Source organism: Sciurus carolinensis, chromosome 10 (genome assembly GCF_902686445.1).
Source record: "Sciurus carolinensis chromosome 10, mSciCar1.2, whole genome shotgun sequence".
Classification (NCBI taxonomy): Eukaryota; Metazoa; Chordata; class Mammalia; order Rodentia; family Sciuridae; genus Sciurus; species Sciurus carolinensis.
The window spans coordinates 122,466,699-122,490,449 of NC_062222.1; the positions used below are offsets into that span (position 1 = coordinate 122,466,699).

Genomic DNA, 23,751 nt, shown 5'->3' on the forward strand with positions numbered 1-23,751 from the left:
CTGAACTCCAGACTCCTAATCAGATTCCCTTAGTTCTTCCCTCCTCCCCTGTTCTGGGATACCACTCCGTATTTGGTGGTCATCTCTTTGGTTTTCCTGGGTCATGACATTTTCTCAGATTTTCCTTCTTCTTAATGAGTTTTGAGGAGAACTAGTCAGGTGTTGTGTAGAATGTTCCTCAATTGGGATTTGTCTGATGTTTAGCTCATGGTTGGACTGAGGTTTAGGGGAGGAGACCACAGAGGTAAAGTACCATTCTCAACATACTAAGAGATATGCTATTAACATAAGTTATGGCATTAACCTTGAGGTTCTGGCTAAGGTCATACTTGTCAGTTTTCTCGACTGTGAAATCACTCCCTACCCCTATTTCCTAATGCACCCTGTAGAAGTCACTACGTCTAGCCCATAGTTAAGGCCTGGGGAGTCATGTTGTATGTCCTTGTGGGAGGAGCACGCCTGCATTTTCACAGTGTGTGGATGTTCCAGAACTGATTTGTCAACCCCCTAGGACTTGACATTGAGGTTTTACCACCTTATTAACTATTACAAGCAATGACACATGAACATTCTTTACAAATATCCTTGAACTCCTCAAAATTTTTCTTTTTAAATAAAGTCTGCAGTATAAATTTGGGTTAGAGGGCAAGTATTTCCCCCAAACATTTAAAAATTTATATTGATAAATTACTTCCTAGAAAAGTAATACCTATTTACTCTCACGAGTACCAGTTTCAGCAAACCATAGGCATGTTGTCCTTTATTCTTGATCATTGATGGTTTGGTAAGCAGAGAATTTAGACATGTAGTAGTTATGTAATTACAAGAAAACATAGAGTGAAAGTCCTTTTTCGTTTGAGAAATTAACATTATATTTTCTTAATTTGTAATGGAGCAAGCTAAGGTTTACTGAAAAGTTAATTCAATGGTTATTTGCTGGGCCATGTGCTAGGTAGGTGAATAGTCCCTACTCCTAAGGATATTTCAGACTAGGGATTTTAGCAACATAAAAAAGTTCAAATTATTCCTGCAACTCAAATAATACCTACAATTCAAATTGTACTTACATTTATTCCATTAAAAATTCACAAAGCACCGCCTTAGACTCTGTCTACATGACTTTTCATGCTGAAAAATGGTGAGGACTGCTTGAAGTATTTTTGTAGTGCTAAAATTTATTTAACATGAAATTTAGAGACCTACATAGATGGAGAGGTTATTGGTGCATGAAGGAACCTACACTCCAAACAGAAATTCTTTATGTAAATATTGGACTCTGAAAAGATCCTCACTGAAGAACCTGCCTTTGTGAGTTCACAGATGCCAAATGGGAGGTGATTATGAAAGAATTATGAATTCCAAGATGTAGTGTTACATACGCCTGAGTTTAGATTCCCAAAGGGACCAATTTACTAATACTAAGTGTATGAGCACTAAGTGGGATAAGGGGAAAACAGAACTGCACAGATTCAATAAGTGCAGAAATGAATTTTAAATAAGTAACAGTTATGAGGGTGTCTCAGAGTTTGGGATTTATCCTAAACCCTTTACTTATTGGTAAGATCTCTGTACTATATCTAGATAGGTTAAATAGAGCAAAGAGGCAAAAAACAATCAGAGTATTGACAGAAAAGTTCACATGTTTGACTGAACCTGAACATGCAGAATTGATGGGAGATTGGGAATCATTTAGCTGCAATCAAAATCCAAAGGTTACTAAGTCCTTTCCTAGAGGGACATTTCATGCTGTTCTTCAGTGAATTCAGTAACTTATTCCTCTCCTTTTTCATTGGTTCTTTGCATATATATCCCTTAAAAAAAGAACTGTGTCATGATGATATTGTTTAAGAACATTCATGGATCAGTATGGCAAGAGAAGAAGAAAAAAGTATTCCATTCAGGTAAAAAATTCACGAGAAGATGGCAATTCTTTTATTTATTTATTTTTTTTTATCTTTTGCCTTCTGGAAATATTCCATCTTCTGCAGTGGAAAGACTGTATCTGCTCAGGTTATGTTGCTTTCTTGGGTTGTTGATTTTAAGAGCTAAGAACCGTCCAGCTTAAAGTAGGGAGGACAAAGAGCTCTGGCCAATCTGTGAAACAATGCCACTTTTTAGTTTCCAAATCCAATTAAAATCTGTATTAGTAGTACAGGTAAACAGGAACAGGAAAGATATTATAGCCATTCTTTACAGTGTAATTGTACTGGTGGCCAGTGCTGTGACTGGGTTCATGCAATGAGTTTCTTTAGTGGCAATGCCCAACGCGTGTCCAGGGAAATAACACCTGAGAGAATCGATGGCTATGAAGCCCACTTAGTGGTGACACTGTGCCCCAGGACTGTGCATGGCCCCATAAAGTTAGAACGGTCTTGCATCAGAATTTCTGCTCCGAAAAGCAACACTAGGTGCCCTCTGACATGGAGATCCATCAGCAGAGCCATTCTCCTTTCTAATATAAGTATATGTGCAGTGGAATATATATCCTATCTGTGGAGTTTATAATTCCCTTCAGGGACAAGGTTAAAGGTGGGTCATTATTTCGGTTTCAGAAGGTGACCCTGAAATTCTTTGTTTATATCAGTGGCCTGTCTGATCCGGCTGATGCTATCATACTCTAATCTGTATGTTGAAGTTTTACTCTCTCTCTCTTAAAGCAGTGTGGATTGGTTAACCCATCTTAGACATAAGGCACTTTAAAAAATCCATTTTCAGTGACTCAGAGTTCCATTTCTACTAAGGTCTCTAATAGACATTAATATTATGACATATTCTGGAAGGCTTCGTTTTAGCCTATGTTCTGTGGACATTTTTTGCATCTGAGGCTTTAAATTGAATCTATTTCACACTGAGGTAGGTTGTCTTGTGGAATCCAGAAGGAAATGATCTAGGGTGGGTATTTAAGTAGCAAACAGCCAAGAAAGACCTAGGAAAATTAGAATCGAGTCCTATAAACTGATTTTTTTTGAGGCCCAGGTTGACTTATCAGAAAGTTCAGAGAACAAGACAGTTCCATGAACTAACTACACACATTTTGTGAACTAATTGACTTTTTCACTTTCTTCTTTGCTGGTATCATCTGTTTTCATGATGTCGCTATAACTGATCAGACGGTTCATTCAGTGTGATCATAGGCAGGAAGAGTCAGTGCGTCAGGGGATGTTTTCTTTCTTGTGTTTATTTGTTTTTAACATGTTAGCAGAAACTGCTGCATATTCTCAAATGGAAATCTTTCCTCCCCCACCCTTGGAAATTACCTGCTGAAGTTACCTGAGAAAATACAACTCATCTTTTAAGACTTCAATGAAACATAACCTGCTTCTGGAGTTCCTCAGAAGTTAATGGTACAATTAGAACATTCTCTTCCCTGCTTCATGTGGCCCCTCCCCTAGTCTCTGTTGTAAGATGGGGTTCATTTCATTGTTGTGGCTAGTTAGTACATAGCTGTCAAGTTCCTCAGGACAGGGATGGTATTTTTTTAAATCTGTGTAGCTAAATGGATGAGTGCATGATGAAAGAAAGAAAGAAAGAGTACTCTTTATGGGCTTAATAGATTAATTACTGAGTGAAGAAAGTTCCAGACACTTTTCATAGATTCCATTAAACCACTGGTTGCCTTCTAGGAATTTAGATGGATATGGGCATCTCACTCCAAGTGAGAACGTGGAGTTCTAGGGGAAATTCTAGAGAAGTAAAGGAAATGAAATATATTTTCAAATCCATGCTGTTATTACATGCAGATTCTGAACACTTCCCCATGAGGGAAAACGAAAGGAGATGACTTGAACTAATGAGAGTGACTTTGCTCTTATTACTGAGAGGTAACAGGCTATTTTTGAAAAAAGAAAATATAAACTAGCCTTTGAAAGTTTGTATTCTGTCCTTTCTTTGCTAGTTATATATCTTGAGCCTCAGTGTTCTCCTGGGAGAAACTGGGGTAATACCATCTTTCTGGAGAGTTGTAGTTTGAGTTAAATTACGATATTCTATGTGAAGTGCCCAACGTTAGTCACACATATTTGATTAAATGGGAGCCATTGTTAGTGTTGAATTGTAACTCTCTAACTCCTAGGTTTAGTTAGTAAACTACCCTTAATCCTTTCCCTATCTCTAATTTTTAAATAGGATAGAAATGCATTTCCAAGGGAATGTTCAAGCACAGGGCAAAGACAGCAACCTCTGAGCTCCCCTACTGCCATAGAATTCTATGGCCATGATAATCTTTGAAATGTGCTTTGGATTCTTTTAGGAGGAGAGTGTACAGAAATAGAATATAGTTGCTGTTATTTTCTAAATGTCCTTTGACCTAGAGGGTGATAAGGTGACAGATACCCTTCTGAGGGTGCTCATTGCATTTATGCATTATTTTTGCCCATCTGTCAATGAATTAGTCTTTAATTTGGGCTGAGCCATTTTGGTATTTCAAAACAAACAAACATATTTTGAAACAGCACAGAAAAATGTCATTATGGATTTTAATATGTTTACTATGCTTTATTTTGGAAGATTTTGATATGCAAAGTTGCTATTGAAATGCAGAAGAGGTTGCCACCATTGATTTGAGTACTAAAAATAAGATGTAGGCATGTTCTTCTTCCTTTTTTTTATTTTTTCTTTTTTCCTTATTTGAGTAATTGTACGGTAGAGAGCTAAATGACAAGGAAAACAGAATGCTAAAAAGCAACACTGGGTAAGCTGCCCAGGCTGGGCAATCATCACCGTGGACCCCATCCAGCCCAAAATAGCCTTGCTGAGCATCTGAGCAAGCGCAGCTGTGGCAGCTTCTCTCTGACACCAAGGGGGCACCCGACGGGCAGCCACAGGATGCCTGAGAGCCACCAGAGGCCAATGTTCACTGGGCAGCAGACACACCGTCTCCTGGCAGCTCTTTCTTCCCCAATATGAGAGCAACGTCCTACAGGGATGACGAAGGTTGATGTCCCTGTTATTGTCTTTCTCCACTTCTCTGACCTTTTCTTCTAACTTTCTTGCTCACATCTACCTCTTTCCTCTGCATGACTCCCACCTCACCCAAGGCTCTGGTGCTGCCACGCCCTGAAGCCTCCTGGCTTACTCCCTCGGGCCTCTTGTGCCTTCCTTCACCTTGCATGGAACTTCCGCATCACACCTCCAAGGAGGCCTTCCTCGTCATGGCTTCAGTCAGTCACCCTCTCCCGACTTGCGCAGCATCGCAGATCCCAGTCAGTCACTTAAAGTCTGTTTTTCTGTCTTGACTGCAAGGTCCTTGAAGGCATGTCTTATCTGCCACTAAATCCTCCAATGACTCCTTACCATGACACACGCCATATTCTAAGTGTCAATAATTTAATGAAGGCATGAAGGGCTGACCTAGAGAGCTATTAGATCACAAAAAGAGATGAATTTTTCCTTTTAAATGAAGACGTGTCCCTTGGTGATGCTTTCCAGGAGGGACTTTTCGTGGTTCCTCCAACTGTCTCTGTGAAGAACTGTGTTTTGTGCTGAAATGAAATCCAAGGTAAGAAAGTGATACTTAGAAAAAAAAACAATTTTTTTGCTGGTTTTCCTGTCCCTGTGCAATTCTTGCACTTCCTCAGCACACTTATTTTTTTAATGTCTCTGGAGCCATGGCTCTGGATCTATCTCATGGGACTCATTTTGGCCATTCTGAGCCTCCCTTGTGACTCCACACTAGGTAGTTTCTTTTGGACCTACCTCCAAACCCGATTGTGCTTATGCATATTATTCTGACTTTGCAAAGTCCTGTGGAGATGAATGGGATGTTTTTCAAGGTACTTCCCTTTGGGACATAGCAAAAAGGGATTGATCCTAAATAATGAGAAGTTGTATAATTGAATAGACTGTGATGATAAGGCAGAAAATATTACCATACAACAGCTCTGCTCTTCCTCCAGGGGACAGAGAGGCAGAGAGATTGTTTCTGTCCCTTGCAGAGCTATTAACCTTTTCAGACTCTCAGGATGTCGAGTGGGAGAATAATATCCCAACAAGTGAGTTTATGTTCTGTGATTGACAAGTCAACTGGACCTTCCTACTTTTCTGGTAAAAGTAGGCCTATGGAAGCAGAAAATTTGTTGATTTTAATGGGAAAAAAATGTTGAAGGAAGTCAATAGAGTTTGTGTCCTGAGATGATTGTTTTTTTTCCAGTGAAAAGAAGAGGGAATTTGTGGGCTGGGAATAGGGACTCTTGGGTATGATCCACAGTTCTACTTCTGGCTTAGTGCCGAGTTTTACTTTGGACAGAAGTGGCAGAACTTTCTGCCCCAATTTCCTGGTACAGAATGGGCTCAGCAGTACTTTTGAATGCATCTGCACACATTGCATGAGGGTATTTTGAAGACAATTTAGCTTCTTATGTTGGTGGGAGAAAGACAAAATTAATGAAAGATGGATTTCACCATGAAGACAGCAAAGGTAAGCTACATCAGGAGAAGCTGCCCAGGGACCTGGGAATATGCTAATCTTATACTACCTGCTGTCCTCTCCCCTCTCGATGCCATGTAATGGAGGTGTGGTTGGAAAAGTTGCATCACTCTGGGGACCCTGAAGTTTGTGATTTGTTGCTATAGCAACTGCTCTCTATTGACTCCTCATGGTCTCTGGTCTTAGTGACTTTGCCCAGACATTTCTTCCTTTGTTTGGACATTGCCTAGAAGTCCGTCTCTTGTGATGTCCCAGTGCATGTGAGACTTAATGCTCTGCCATTTTTGCCTATTTTTACACGATTAGCCTTCTTTCGCCCTTCTGCTGCTATTCATACCTGACTGATGATTGATCACTCTATGCCAGATCTTTATGACAGGATAGTTGAACCCAGAACTAGACTGTCCAGCCCTGTCACTTAGTAGCTCTGTGATCTTAAGGAAAGTTCTTAACATATTGTATTTCATGGCATCATTTTCACCACTGCATTAACATATATTCTGCGCATCCTAATCTTGCACCAAAGGCAGTTTAGTAATAAAGGAATTTTAAGTAGTACTGGCACAAGTTTTTTTAAAAGCTTCACATAATGATTGCATCCAGGTTTTTGCAAAAAGTTTGGCATAAAATCTGTGAAAATTATGCAGTGAAATAGAGTAGCAGTGTCCAGTAGGGATAATAAGCACCTCTACCTTAAAGTAAGTCTTCCCTATCTACAGTTTTACTTTCTGCAGTTTCACTTATATGCAGTCAACCACTGTCTAAAATTTTAAAAGGAAATTTCTAGAAATAAATGATTCATAAGTTTTAAATTTCATGCCATTCTGAATAGAATGATGGAATTTCATACATTACTGCTCCATCCTGCCTGGGGTTTGAATCATTCTTTTGTGCAGCGTATCCATGCTGTATACACCATCTGCCTGGTAGTCACTGAGCCATCTTGGTTATCAGATCAACTGTCATAGTATCACAGTGCTTGGATATAAAGGTTTGTAATATCTACTGGGATCAGACATTCACTGGGCATCTTGGAACATACCCCCTGTTGATAAAGCAGGACTAAAGTGTATAGATATCTTGGGATCGGTCATGATACTATATGAAGATGATTTAGAACAGTACATAGCACACAATAGTTTCTGAATACAGACTGATATTGTTATTATCTCTTGGAATCATTTTGGTTGATCAATTGTATCTAAAGGCTTTGTAATGATATTGACTCTTTTAACATTTAACAATACTGATAATACTTTTTTTCTGATATAAGCACTAATTACTATTTAGTAAAGCCAGTGATTAATATTCATTAAGTTAACACTTTATGTGTTAAAAGGAGAACATGTCAGTCATTTGCTTTATTGCCTCTTCTTCAAAAATAAAATTAAAGGACTACTTATGTAGAGTCAAAAATTTAGATATGCACCCATTTTGAAATTCTTTTTAAATGTTTAAGTCTAACTTGCACTAGTGTATCAGATGTAAAATAGTTAGGAACATGAGATTTGGACTCTTTCAATTATGCTTTGAATCCTGATTTCACAATTTACTAGTTGGGCGACCACAGGCAAATCATTTAAACTCTCAGTGTTCACTGTTTTGTTTGTTTTTTCATCTGTAAAACAGAGATCCTAATGCCAGCCCATAGTTTGCCATTATGATAAAATGAGATATGGCATGCAAATAATTTTGAAGCTGGGGTAAGATACTATTCCATAGAAAAAGTCATACTGCACACCTTTGGAGGAGCACTATTCACATTGTATCACAAGGCATCTCTTGGAGTTATGCAATAGCTGGTCCTGATACAAAAACTGATGATCTACTAACCTTGTCATTGTGATGATACAGGTAGGAAAATTACCTCTGAGTCAGAAACACAAGGTAATTTGCTCTTTTTCTGCCAAGTATGTAAGCAGAAACAAAATGTTCAAAATTGGTGTATCAGACACTACCATAAGTTGTCTTTTATTTCACCAATTAATGTCCAAGAGGTTCCTGAATGCGTGTTGTACTTAACAGTGTTCAAGTCTGTGCTTTTTACAAAATGTAATAGGGGAAAGAGCAGATGGTCATTTCTTGTTGGATGTCCTGATTGCTGGGGCTTAGTCCGGTCCACCCCACCTCCCCGCACACAGGTATTGTAGGCAGCTCTTTTGGGAGGTGGCACCAGGACACCAGTAGTATTTTGCAAGAAGGATCCTTGGCTTTGCCTGTGGAGCAGAGAATGTGATCCCCAGCTGGGAGCCAAACCACAAGCATGTGAGCAGAGCCTCGAGCTTGGTTTCTGCCCAAGTACACGTAGGGGAGTGGAAAAGACAGGGAACCTTTGTGAAGTGATGCAGTTCACATGTAGAGACAGTTCCACCAGGTCTGCTGAGACGCTCTGCCATGGTCCAAAGGAGAAAGTGCAGTGGTAATCATTTCTGGCTGACCTGAAATCATCCCCCATGGAAAAGGGATCTGGATCTGCTCCCCCACTTCCTAGACCTGGGGTCTCAGGCAATCTATGTAACCTGATGTGCTTGTGTTTCTTCATCTATAACTTGAGATTGATAACCACTGCTCTGCCTATCTGGTAGTGTCTGGCCTAGAATTATTGCCTCAGTGATGTTTGTTGTAAATATTGCCAATATGGTCTGCTTTGCCATTATGGAATGCCCTGAGTTCTAGCACTTATTGTTATGATTAGTCTACAGAAAGCCTCAGGAGCCAATGTCAACAGGAAGTAGAGCTCTCCATGTGAAGTGTCTCCGTTATGTCACGATCTTAGCTATTCTGTATAACAAGGGGTTGATTTTGTCCGGAGAGTCCAGCTTTTATTTTATTTATTTATTTATTTGACTACCAGGCTGAGAGGAGGAGGTAGATGCTGTGCTGTCAACTAGGACAGCTGCTTCAGTTATGACCACACAGTGTCACTGTTGAATGTTGATCCTGCATGGCTCAGAAGAGACTGGTCCAATACTATGTAGGGGCCTTTGTGGCTGCAGATCTTGACGCTTGTCTAGCAGTGTCCCCTCATTTGGGCTCCTCATTACCATTATCTTTGATCTCCCTCACAGGGCAAGTCAATAACTTTCATTGCACAGTACCAAGACAGAGTAGCAGATTTCAGATTTCTAGTCTTAGCCAAATCTCTCTGTCCCCATGTCACCCAGTGAGGCTCCCTATCTCTTGTGTGGGTCCTCTTATGGGAGCTCCTTAGTGGAGGCTGCCCCAATCTTAAAGAGGAATTCCAATAGCAGTGGACATCAAATGAGACCTTTCAACTTTTCTTTCCAAAGACTTTTCTTAGCCCTTACGCCAATCCATTCCCCTCTCCCCTGTGAACAGTTCCGTGTAGCAAAGGACATTGAGAGACGCTCTCTCTGCAAGGCCACTCAGGACTTATTGCATCTTTCCCTGATGGAATTGGTGCCTGTGGGGATCCTGGTTACATAACTAAGGAAAGACTTCCATTGCCCACCCCCCGCAGATGAGTGTCTGGCAGCGCTGGTACCCCAGGGCCCATGAATGATTAAGTAATGTACGAGAACATGCCTTCTAAACTAAAGAACTGTGTATAAAGTAAGCCGTTATGATTATTATTAAACGGGCAGGGATGATTTATACACATGGCACAGGCAGGGCTAGCTCTCATAAACTTCAGGTGATAGCCAGGGAGCTGTCTGAAATAAAATGCTTTCCAGCATCACAGAGTGGGCTGGGCCAGGAGGCCATTTCCCTTAATGTTAAATCATGTTTCTTTTCATTCCCTCATTCTCTGTTTTCCACCGTCATCCATTTTCACATTAGCGTCTCTTGCTTCGGCTTTATAAGCTCGGAGCCAGTCTCAGCCAGCAAGAGAAAGCCCAGCAAACCTGCGAGGTAGGGAAGAGGAAGCTCAAAGCCAGATCCAGGAAGCAGAGCGAGGACAACAGTATTAAAAACTTGGGGTAGACCAGCTGTGCTACCTATCCATCTCACCTAACCCCAAAACAAACTGGCGATTTTCGTTTTACTTATGAGGAAACTAAGATGGAGGAGGGGAGCTTTAGGGACCAGCCCAAGTACACAGCCCTTGTGAAGCAAATGCAAGAGGTGGACTTCCTTCTTTGCAGGTATTTTGTTTTAGCACTCCATCCGACTTCTGGAAGGGGCATGGCCCCCTCTTTAAAAAAAAAAAAAAAAATTGCACAGAGATTTCAGACATTTTGGCACCAGGATAATTGGGAAGAATTCCTTCCTGCTATGCTTGACTTTCTCTTTGGGGTTTTCTCATCTTTATCCAGCAGAGTCACTTACTTGTGGGGACATCTACCACCTGGCCGGTGCAAGTGATCTTTCTTCTCTCGGAACACCTAATGCCAGCACCTGGAGCGAGTGCGTCTCCTGCGCCCAGGTCCTGTTAGTTGTGACTTTCCCCTCTCCAGAGCAAATCACTCGACTCCGTCAGGGAAATCTAGACCACGCGGTGCCCCGGTGCCCCTGATCATCAGACTTGAATATATTAGCAAGAAAAGTTCCAGCTTCGCTCTTCCACAGGGGAATTCTTCCTTCTTAGCTTCACCATGAAATTCTACCTTCCTTGATTGAGCTCTAGTAAGATGTCTTTCTACTGAACATAATTTTTATTTCTCATTTTAAAAAACAATAGCTTTTTCTAGTTCCTCCACTATAAACAGTAAAAAATTTCATTTGCTGCCATTTATTGCTCTGGGTTTAGTTGCTAATGTCTCTCCATTTGTATGTGGTATTTGTTATGCTTTTCTTACTCATTTGTGTTTCCTGAGAGATCATATTAGGAGCACAAGCCCCAGGTTTGTTCCCCCTTCTGCTACTCAGGAGCTGTGTGATTTTAGCAAAGTTACTTCTTATCTCTGAGCTCTGATTCTTAAAGTGGGAAGAGTGACATGACATCTCCACAGGCAAAAGGAGGATGGACCTGGTAATTTCCAACCAAAGAGCTATGAGTCATGCCACTCAGGACATTCTCTGTTGATCTCCACCTTCTCATGAATTATGTCCTTCCAGAATCTTCCAATCTTTTTCCACCAGTACCTTTGGTTCTTATCTATTCCTGATAACTGTGAATAATCACTGTTAATGTGTATGTGGCTTGAGTAAATGAATGGATTTTCCTTCTTTCTACCTTTGTCCCTACCATTACAACCACTGTTAACATTTTCTATGCATCTGTGAGGGGCCTGACTTTGTGCTGAGTGTAAACCTTTATCTCAGTAATTCCTCTGAACAGCCCTGGCAGTTGTCTACTATTTTCCCCATTTGTGCATGAGGCTCAGCGAGGTAAAGTGACGTGCAGCACTCACGGGACAGTCAGTCAGTGGTGGAGCCCAGTTCCGGCCCTGGGCATCACTGACTGCAGAGATCCTGGGAACTCTCCGGCTTCCCGGGGGCTACTGTTTCCTGAGCACCTACCACTTGTAAGCCACTTAACATGCTTCAGTTCTTTCTTCCCTCACAGCAGTCTTGTAGATTAGGTATTATTTTTCCATTTTACTGCTGAGGATAATAAAGCTTGGAGAGAGATGTTAGGTAAGTACCACAGAGGCACACGGCCAATAAATGTTCTCAAGTCCAATGTCAGATGACCTCCCTTCTCGCTTCCTTTCTCTCTCTGCTTGTGAATGAATCAGTGAGTATGGTCACCTTCTCTTCCTCTCTTCCACTGTTCTTGGCTTCCTCTATTCTCCTTCTTCTTAAAAAAAAAAGAAAAAAATATATATATGAGACTTTACTTTTCAAATTGAAAATCTGTCAAATGCTGGAGGTTAAAGAAAAAAGTGGGGATACAGAAAAACATGAGCCAAGCAGAGCCAGGCTGGAATCACCTTCTCCCCAGAGGTAACCGCTGTCCTTCCCCTGTTCCCTCCCTCCTTTCCTGCCCTCAATTTGGCGTCCTCTTAGCCAAGAGTCACATTCCTTCTCTCTCTCTTCCAGCACGAACTCCCTTTGGGGGTCCGAGTTTCCCTGCTGCGGCACTTGGCATAACGTGTGACACACACATTTGCAAAACTAATCAGCTGTGGAAGGCACAGGGAGTCCCAGCTCAAGCTAGGGAGGCAGCGGTGCCCACAGCTAATTCCCTCTCCCTGGCCCAGAGCTGGGGGAGAGCAGGCGACTCCCTGTAATTGAGCCCCAGCTGCCCCTTGCTGGGACTGTGGAGCAACAGAGGCCCTAGCAACGGAAAATGCCACCGGACACTCCATGTGGCGGCATGTGCCGGCTGCCTCTGGGAGCCTGGCGTTCTAAGCCAAAGTTCAGCTGAAGGGCAGTAGCCAAGCCAGGAAGTCATGCGACTCTCATGTTGGTTAGTGTGTCACTTTGAACAGCTCTTATCTGATATTATTATGACTAACTCAGTGCTGACAGCATGGGACAGATTATAGGGGCCATGTGACAATTATTTAAGGCATCACTGAGCGTGCTGTGTGGCTTATATTAACCCATTCTGTCCAGGATCACTTTCCCACAGGAGTTCATCCCCTTGAGTCCGGGTGGGGAGGGCCGGGAAGAGAGACACAGGAGTCCCCCGAATCCTGAAAGGGCCTCCTGGCTCCCATTTGGACGGCCTCTGTGCCACAATTTATTTTTGTCCCCAAGGCTTGATGGTATATGCTCTTTGGGCTTAAGAAAAAAATCAATGGTGAAGGTTGTTCGTATTTCAAAACCTTTCTTTTCTTACACCTTGTGCTGATAAAATTCCCTGCCTTTGTCGTTGTTGTTGTTAAGGTTGATCTTTAAGATATTAGAGAACCGCATTGAAGTCCTAGCTGGAGAAACAGTCCTTCAGCGGTGTACCTAAATGTCAGCGGTGAGAGGGCCCCGCTCCCCGCCATATGATTGGCGTCTTGGATGGAGCGAAGCAGACAGAGGAAAGGCTGTTATTTATTATTTATATGCTGCTCCGAGTATACATGGATGGCACAACGGTAGGCAGGTGCTCAAGGGCTGGAACACCAAAAACCAAACGCACATTCACTCAGTTGAGCCATGGCAGTGATATAAAGGGTCTTTATGTTTGAGTGAAAGGGATTTCAAACCTGATTTGGAGACGGGAAAGTAAATAAAACAGAGCATCTGGTTGAAAATTCAGATGCTATCATTACAATCTATTCAGGCGCTAAAATACAAGTGCGTTCAATGTGCTTCCCAGGAACGACAAACAGGGGGTCAGCAGACCCGTAGGACAGGTCAGACAGCAGCCACGTCTTGAGGCTTTCTTTGAAGGGTGTAGGCCCTCTTAACACTCTGCTGTAAAACGGAATAATAATCATACCTTCCTCATAGGATTGTTAAAAAGATTTAATGAGAAGAGACTTATAAAGGCTTAGCCTTAATAAAAGGTGCTTAATAAAAGGTGGCAGGTGTTGTCCTAGTTTTATTCTTGCTGTTGTTATTATCTGTAGGCAAATGTTCTATATCAAAAGGCAGCAAAATTTGAATGTAGGCTTGAGATGTTGACTTTTCCAGGAGAAAACATCATTTCCCATGGAGGCTAAAGCCCTTCCTGACCTGTCCCCCACTCCCTCCCACAATGAGTGCCATGTTTTTCCTCCATCAAATGCTTGCTACTTCATCTGTCACGGACATTCCACAGTGTTCACAGCCTGCTACTGCTCAGGGACCAGAACCACTTCCAGTAAGGAGTGAGTAGGACCCCAGGAGACAGCACCAACCTTTCCCTATTGTTCCAAGTAATTCACCCCTGGCCTCAAATTTACACGTTTCTCAACCATACAAAGACCTGTGGTTAGGTTAACCTACAGATAGATGGTAGATTTAGGAACATCTGTGGTGTGAGCACAACCTTAGGAACTTGACCAACTTATCCAAGTTTTCTTTCAAGCATGCATAGCACACGGTCTCATTTTGTCTAAAACAGTGTGTTAGTACCTTTTATAAATTGGTGCTCTGTAGCTCTCCTTGGTTGACCTAACAGTTAATCCAGTTTGGGTGAGCTCCTTATTCATTTATTTATGTTGAATGCTTATTTTGTGCCAGATGTTCTTCCAGGGCCTAGAGAAAAACAGCCCAGAAGCCTAAAATAATCTTAATTTCCTTCATTCTTCAACGAAAAGCTGTAGGTTTTTACCTCTAAGGAAATTTTACTCAGTGGCAGCTGCATATAAGAGCAGTGACCCCTGGGCGGTCAAGCACCAAACCCTGAAAACAGTCTCGATGCTTCTCTCTGGCTCCTGCATCCTCATGCCTCAGATCAAGGTTGATCTTCATCTGAGATGCACATTATGACAGTATTGATGATCAAAATATTGAGATATAATTTTGTAACTAGCTGCTACTCAGGCAGTCTGGGTGCACAATTCCCTGTCACTTGACTTCTGCTCTTGGAATTCCTTGACTGCCTTGATATCTGGGAAACGAAGGATTAATCCTTGTCATAGCAGAGTTCCTAGGACACATTTTGATTGGTTGGTGGCCATTTCCATAGTGATTGGAATACCCATGCATGTTTGGGTCATAGCACAATTTTGTTCCATGATGTAGAAGTAAGTCTTTGTAAGCTGCATTTCAGCTGAGGTTAGTGTAGTGCCGTTGAAAAGCCTCGGCTGGATCAAGATTACATCCCTTCTGATTTGTGTCGTCTTGAGTGGGTTAGTCTCATCCCAACCTATCAGGGGTTAATGCAAGGATAAATTAATTCAGACATGGAAAGCACTGAGAACAGTATTTCAACAAGGCAGGTGCTCGGGAAAGATTGCTTATTTATTATAGTTAGAAAGTTGGGTTGAACTCAACCTTGGATATGATTGGTTTTAAGAAAAAATGAAACCTATCCAATCACCCCCTTCCCCAACTACGAAACCAAACTAAACGAAAACAAGAAAGGAACCATAAACTTTTCTTGGTGGATGTCAACACATGAAGTTCTTGTTTCATAGGCATAATAGCATAAATCTCATCCATGTATAAAATATACACACATATGGTGTTTTAGTCAGCTATTTTGCTGCTGTGACTAAAAATTCTGACCAGAACAATTGTGGAGGCATAAAAGTTTATTTGAGGGCTTACGGTTTCAGAGATCTCAGTCCATAGAAGGCTGGCTCCATTCCTCAGGGCTCCAGGTGAGGCAGAACATCATGGTGGAAGAGTGTGGCAGAGGGAAGCAGCTTGCATCATCAGGAAGCAGAGAGAGTCCACTTGCCAGATACAAATATGTACTCAAAGTCATGCCCCAATTCCCACCTCCTCCAGTCACGCCCTACAACTCAGTTAATCTCTACCAGGGGATTAAATCAGCGATTGGGTTAAGACTCTTAGAACCCAATCATTTTTCCTCTGACCTTTCTTGTACTGTCTCACACACGAGTTTTTGGGGGACACCTCACATCTAAAACGTAACATATGGTATTGTGAGTGAGATCATGTATTGGGTGATTGTTCAGTGTGAGGTATATGGAGGGTGAAGAGATGAATAAGAGAGCCCCTATTGTCAATCAGCTAATTGTTGACGGGGGAAACAGATGAATATGGCTATAACGTGCTGGGTGCAGTAGCAGACAAGAACATCAGGCACTTAAAGCGCTTGAGCAGAAGGTTCTAACTTGGTCTTCAGAGGTTAATGGAACTTCCCAAGAGATTGCCTTCAGAGCTGATTCTGGAAGGAAGAAGAGTGCTAGATAAGGAGAGGGCCCAGAAAGGGATTTGGGACACACCTTAAGCAAGAGCATTGACAAAGGGATCTAGATGTGGGACACTCTTTTGTGGAAGTTGGGAACAGGCAGTGCTATGAGATCAGGCTGGAGCTACAGGCAGGGCCAAAGCAGAAGAGGCCTCACCATGTCCAAGAGCTCCCCAAGATCCATGTGGAGGACCAGAAAAGACCTGCGCCTGGGTGACGTGTGGCCAGAGACACGTGCCTGGGTGACATGTCACCAGTAGTGTTTTAGAGAGACCAATGAGGTAAGTTGAGGAGAGCCTGAACTAAAGCTCTGTGATGGAATGAAAGGAAAGGGACAAACTTGGGGGGCGGGGGGCTAGCTTTGTGGTTTGGGAAGATTGTGTTACCGCTTTCCAGTGGACACAGAGCGCAGACAGAAAAGAGGCAGGAGGTGGGGAGGAAGGTCAGGTCCACTGAGATACAGTTTGAGTTTCCCTGGACCTGCCAGGCAGCAGCGGCCACAGTCCTCTCTGGCTGCACAGGATGATCTGGGCTAGAGACATAAACTTGGAACTATCAGGTAGTGATGGGAGTTAAAACCTTGAGAGGCATGAGATTTGCCAAGGAAGAGCAAGAAGGAGGAGGAGGGTGGGCTGGGAACAGAATTACCGGGGACACCTACCTTTAAGGGAGAGGACCCTGAAAAACAGCATTTGGAAAGGCTGGGAACCCAGAAAAATACAGATGATAAAAAGCAAATTCAGAGGGCAGGTAGAAATACAACCATGAGCAATTAACACAATTTTCTTGTCCCATTTCCTAGGTGACTTTATAGGTTTGAATTTGGGGGTAACTGCCTTGACTAAAGATTTCTTTTTATTTTTAATTTTTAAGATCATTTTCATTCTTTTTTTTTTTTTAATACGTATTCGTTTCATTGCAGGTAATCATCTAGCACTCAACGGAACCCACTTTTTTTTTTTTGCCTGTAGACTAAAACTAAACTATAAAGTGGGACATGAAAAACGCTCCTGCTGTATCTCCTCACATCTCACCCCATCCAGTGGAAACCAGGTTCATAAAACCTTTCGTTGGAGGACTGAACTGGGTTTAGGTCAATTCTCCTTTTTAACTGAATCCATTCTGTTTTCTCTCATCATCCTCCAAATATGTTCTTTAGGCTGCTTTTCACATCCTTTTATGAAATGTTTGTCCTAAATCTCTTTTATTTTGAGTGGCACTTATAAACTGGAGTCTAGTGCAGAGCAGATGTATTCATTTACTAGTTTGCTTTGATGGCTCCTTTAAGAGGCTTTATAATCTTTATATTTTACCATTGGGTTTGGGATTTTATGCTCCTTTAACAGGTGTATTACCGTCATCAGATGTTTTCATTTTAAGCTGTTGACTTATAAACACATGGCCTGCGGGGATCGGTGTGCGGATAATTTATTCACTTACAGATTTATTCTCCTATTCATTTTTGTATTTAGTGCAGGGAACCCTAGATTGATTGATAATGACAGTTCGTTGGTAAAAATGACTCTCTTGATGGCCAAAATAATTATTTCCTCCAGTTGACAAAGGGTCAATGAAAGATCACTCAGATTGAGAGGATTTTTAAAAAAGTTAATTAAAAACAAAATGCTTTCAGGCCCACGATTAGTCTCCAAGTCTGCGACAATCGTGCTTATACACGGCTTCTGAGGACACTCGAAGGTTTGTCTTTTAGCCTCTTCCACTGTCCGAGTCTTTCCACTCTTCAAAGGATAATGTGTTGAACTTGAGATGGGCCTGTCCTGATCGTATGCACCAGGAGCAGGTCACACTTCCATGTATGACAGGAAAGGGGGACAGATTGCCATCCTCCCGCTGGATGTGCACCGTGCGACTGATCTGGAGAGTTGTAAATGAAAACTGCAGGCAGCTGGTGGTTCATGACCAGCAGCTCCATCCTGTGCACACTTTGATGATGGAAATGAGGGTAGGAATGGAGTGAGCAACCGGTCCTGCCCAGCCCTGGGGCTGCGTGGGAGTCTATGAGTGTGAAGAGGCTTCTGACTTGGAGGTCTTGCAAAGAAACAATAGGAAATGAAATATTATTTCTTTACTTTTTGTCTTAGACATCTTCTGGGGACATGGAGTAACCCTTCCACCAAACAGAGTTGGCAATCCCTGAAAAAGGCTTAGGGCATCTCATAGAAAGGGTAGAGCAAAGCCTTTGTCAACAGAAAGAGGGAGGGCAAGGAGCTTAATTCGGTCTTACTTGGACTCCGGCCTGTTTGCGGTATTATAAAATGAATGTGATGGTCCATCCATCTTCTGCGATGAAGTGTCTTCCTCACAGTAGCTCTGTGAGTGATCCAGAGAGCTTCGGTATCATTTCTACCTGTGCCCAGGAGGGGCCAGGACTGAGCCAGCATTGCAATGGGATGGCCCTGGCGCGCTGGACTCTGAAAGGGCCTCTCCTCCTAGTAAAGAATGGGAGCGTGGCCAGCCCTGGAAGAGACGCTCATGAGTTCTCCTCACACTCGCCTTGTGTTCCTTTTAAAGTAAACAAAGCAGCTTCAGCATGAGCAAGAACAATGAAAATATGAAAGAGAGTGTTGAAGGTGGGAGGAGAGTCAGGAGAGGAGGTTGGCAAATCATTCGGAAAGTGAACTTTTGGGGAAATGCTTTATCTCAGGGACTAAATGTAATGGCTCTTTTCCTTTGTCATCCAGAGGTCAAATGAAAATTTCACCACAATACAACTGGAGATTTCTAAATAGATGCAGGCCCCTCCTTTTATAAACGCCCTTCCTCATGTTCTTTTTTTTTCTTCTTCCTTATTCCGACAGCTCTTCGAATGGACTGTTTTTTCTAGCAGTCATTTCATTCATGTTTTTTTGTCAACAATACTTGTTGACCATTTTCCGCACATCACTACGAGCTCCTTGAGAGGAGAACGGGTATGGATTCACATTTTGCTTCCACTACCTGCTAGTCTCTGCCCAGCAACTCTTCTCCTCTTAGGCACTCATTTGTTGAATGTGTGAATAAGTGAATAAACACATGAGCATTCAGGCAGGTGACGAAGTTAGGAATGGTGTGGATAACGAAATGGGATCATTTTCAAGTGGGTGAGCTAAGCAGTTCGCCATGTTTCTCAGTCGCCTCTGCAACTGTATGAATGGATGGCTGTCAACACAATTCTGTACCTCTGTCTGCCCACCTGAGCAATGTCTTCAGTAATAATTTTCTAATACTCAAAACCAGGGTGAGACTTGTTTGTTAGAGCTAAGGAGACTTGATATCCTTTTACCAAAAAAAAAAAAAAAAAAAATGAAGCCAAGCCAAGCAAACAAACTCGGTGTACTAGATACTTTATTGTTTTCAGAAAAAAATCATCTGGGCTTGAACAGCACCAGAGGAGTTAAAAGCAACCAACAAAATGAAAAACTAAAGCTCCTGGGGAAAAGTCAAGAACTAGAAAACGCAATAGTTAGCTGATAAAATGTCTGCTTCAGTTTTGGCCAACTTCCTTGAACCTTGCCCCATTGCAATGGCCCCCAGTTGAAGTGGCAAAGAGGTGTCAGTGATAAATCACCCTGCCATGAAAGAGCACAAACTTTAGTAAATTGCATGTGGAAGCCAGAGTGAGTACGATAATGGTGCAGCCTAGGCCGGGCAGCAGGACCCAGTGGGGTGGAATATTTGTCCCTCCTTAGCCACGACGGGATGCCTTCTGTTCATTCATAGATGGAAAATGAGTTGGGCATGTTTTCATTGAAGCATTCCATTGTATCTGTCAAGAATACCAAACAAACAGCCAGAAGGCTCAATGGTGGCAGGAAACCCTCACCTCAAACCCAGAGTGTCAGAGACTTACTATGGGCCATGAAAGTCAACTCCTGCTTTTAAAATCATTATAAAAAAAAATCAAAGGAAAGTGAATTAACTGAACTAATAAAAACTAATCCTCTTAAGACATGGTAGAGTTTTTTTTTTTTTTTTAAATTAAAAGCCACTGTGTGAACAGATCCACTTCACTACTGTGACTTGGGGAAAGAAAGCAGCAGAAACCCCTTGTCGCTATAGAGATTCAGACCACGCGTGGATGTGCGCCTGCATATTTTGGTGAGAAGGTGAAGTTGTCTGAGATGTTTTCTTCTGGATGTGATGGGATGTCGAGGGCTCCCTGTCTTCTGGTGGATACTGAAGCTAAGTCATGTATTTTTCTCTGACCGGAATCAATTCTCTTGGAGTGCCAGACACCCAGGCCACTGGAGGCCTGTTTCTACCGTGCCCAACATTTCTTCCGCACACAGAGGGATCTCGGCTGTTTGCATACTAGTTCCCTTATCAGACTGCAAATTCCATAAGGTCAAAATCCATCTCTGATTACCGAGGTATCTTTCTCTGCCCACCTTCTGGCAGGGGAGGAACATCATGAACTTAGTGCATATTCAATAAATACTTGTGGGATGAATGAGTGACATTCTTCCCTGTCACTGTGCCCCCTAGCATTTCTAGCACCACACTGTAATTTGGGGGCAGCAGAGACATTCTATTTAGGTAAATGCCATATTTTCCTTTAAGCCATAGAATTCTTATTACTTTACCTTTTAGGACCGCACTTCCTTTTGAAAGCTGAATCCAAATAATTCCCCCTTCCCCAGCAACTAAATCACAAAATATGCACCAGTAAGAAACTTGCTTTCAATAGGCTCCCTGTGCCTTTTCCAATAAATTCCAGAAGAGCCCCACACAAAGTTGTGCTTATCTTGTTAACCCCTCCCCTTCCACCTGCCTGAGCTGGATGGGAGAAGTTTTCAGACCCTTCTGTTGTTGCCACTGAAATGTCAAACAAAATGGTGTTCAGTGTGCCTGGGGGCTTTACATGACAAGCTGCCTGGCACCCTGGTGTCTGCTGTATAGCGCATTTTTCACATCAGGGCAGCCAAATCAAATCCCACGCCTGGCTCAGCCTGAGCACTGGAGACGCCCGGAAGAAACAGTTTTAAATTACAAGGTGTTTCACCCCCATGCATTTCCCTCTGCAGAGACCTTCTGGGGAGCTGAAGAATTCCTTGTCATTCAGTTCAGTTCCTTCCACACCCCCCTCCTGCCGCGGGGCCACACACACTTGGTTATCTGAGGACAGGAGTTGGGTTGTTTACTATTTTCCCAGGGTACAAAGTCTTGAAGAGTTTAATTGTGGATGTAATCTGAAGAATCAAAGTCAGCCTCATTCCTCAGAAGAATGGGGCGAGTGTGGGAGAAAGGAATTGGTCGCTTTGCATGGTGCCCAGAACGGCATAGCCCACTCCTTTCCCTTTGAGAAACATGGTGGGAGGGGGTGGGTGGTGGGGGAGGCTCAATTGTCCTTTTTATGGAAGAACCCTTGGTCTTCTGGGTTCTCTCTCTCAGCTGGCTCTTTGCTGTTCCCAGATGGCCAGGCCCGGCTGGGTCCTGTGACTGGTATGTCAGCAGAGCTGGAGCCCTGGCTGGGGCAGGTTCCTGGTGGCTGGAACTGGTTTGAAGGATGGGAGGAACCTCTCTGCTCCTTGCAAACAGGAGTCTGTGGTTTCCATAGCAGGAGCCAGCAGGAAGGACTCTAGAGGCTGGGTGGCAGCAGTGGAGGAGCCCACAGAAAGGAATGCCAGTAATACCCTCCCCAATTTGCCCTTTCCTGAGCTTGGGGTGGGGGTTGGGATTAGGGCGATGAGTGGAGGAAACTTGGGGTGGGGAAAGAAAAAGACAAGATGGGTAATTTCAGTTTCCTTTATAAATAAATTTAGGGTTTCAGGGAAAAATAAGTTTGGCATGTCCAAGGATGATGCCTTAATCAAATCACCCAGGGGCAAGAAGGTTTGCTGGCCCCTCCTGGGCTCCGTGTCCCTCCGTGCATTTCCAGGCTGCTGGCTGTGTAGTGTGTTCTGCATCTAGTACTTTAGTGGCAATGGATGGAAAATTGAAAACTTGACCACAGTATAAACAAACTACTGTCCTGAGAACTGATATAGACATTAACCTTGGTTCCATTTTTGTCCTTTCAAAAGGACTTAGATCAAGTCATAGTAGCCAGAGGCTGCTCTCCAGGAAAAGGCCTGGTAGCTCACTGAGGTAGTTCATCACCTGCCACAGCAGGATACAGTCCCATTGGTAGAAGCTTCTCTGCACTTGATCTTAACCCATACCATTATGTTTATGATGCTCCTTTGAACATTTTATGTTTTATCTTTTCAAATCAATAGATAGTTTTTGACAGATTGTGATGGGATTTCTTTATGCATACCACTCTTCTTGCTGAGTTAAAAATTACAGTCTCTAAAGTGATTTCATTTACATTTGATCCTATGTGGACCTCAAGGGTCAAACAGAGCACGTCGGAGCTTTTGAATCTTTGCTCTTTTCTTAGCCTCTCACCCACCACGGGTGATGCCAGCTCCCATGTTTCCACTGTCTTCTTGAATATGCTGGCTTCTGTGGTAGCCTCTTAGCAGGATCTTTTATTAACAAGAACCTTACTGTGCTGACTTGGTTCTTCCGATCTGATCCAAGTTTCAGGTGCTTTTTCTCTGTCCTCCATTTGCTCTGTGCGTGCTCTGCTAAGCTACTTTATCAGTGCGTGAAAAAGGGAGAACATTCTGTCAATAACAATATTTTATCTAGGGCTCCTGACCAATTAGTGTAAGGACTATCACTCAAATCCTATTTTCTATTAGTAAGAAGGCGGACTTTTTTTAAAGGGCTGAAGCAAGAGGAGAGAATCGCCATTCATTTATTGGTAACTTAGAATAGAGAGTGAGTAAAGCTGAGCAGCCTCTCAAGGGGATTTACAATTCACTTCTTTTTTAAGGAAAGAAAACACTCGTTTTATTAGATGAAAAGAGATATTGCAAACTGCAAAATCCTCCCTGCAGTATAATATCTTCTAAGATATAGAAAATCATTGAATGGTAGTTTAATTTAGGACCTTAGAGATTTTCTATTGCCACCTCTCTAGGTTAGAGATGGGGAAACTGAGGCATGCTGTATTTGCATGTTTTTATCCAAAGTTGTGCATTTGGTAAATGTACAAGTAGTATATGCAGACTGGTCTCCATCAGACAGGTCTGATACTGATCAGTCCCATGAAATCACACAGAATGTGTGTGTTGAGTACTTTTGATATCACTTGCTATCTTATTGATGCTATACAGGGTAGAAAGAATGAAGACCTGAGACTGCTGCCCTCAACACGATTTATGGGTTTTATTTTTTGAAAAATAAGGTATTTTCAAATGGAGAAATCAGAGAATGGTGAGGTTGGATATGTAACAAAGCTCCTGTGGCCAGGAGCATCACTGGATATTAACCATGTTGAGTCAGGATTTGGAAAATAGATGGATCCTAAAATAACTCACAAGGAGACAGTAAAATAGAGTTATGTAGCATGACCAGGAGAGGATGGAGAAGCAGAGTGTGCATGAAATATATGGGACAGGAATGGCAAATGCTTGTGTGTTAGTCAGCTTTTCATGACTGCAACCAAAATACCTGAGAAGAGCAACTTAGAGGTGGGAAGATTCATTGGGGCTCACAGTTTCAGAAGTTTCAGTCCATGGTCAGCCAAGTCCAAGGCAGAATCATCATGGCGGAAAGGTGTGGGAGGGGGAAGCTGTTCTGCTCATGGCAGCCATAAGAGCAGAGAGACAGACAGACAGACACA

General features: G+C 42.6%; 1 protein-coding gene across 1 annotated transcript in view; it reads left to right on the plus strand.

Moving 5' to 3' along the window:
• Nucleotides 1-23,751, plus strand: part of Ppargc1a (PPARG coactivator 1 alpha) — a 285,595-nt gene that overhangs the window by 142,366 nt on the left and 119,478 nt on the right. The gene's annotated exons all lie outside the window — the stretch shown is intronic.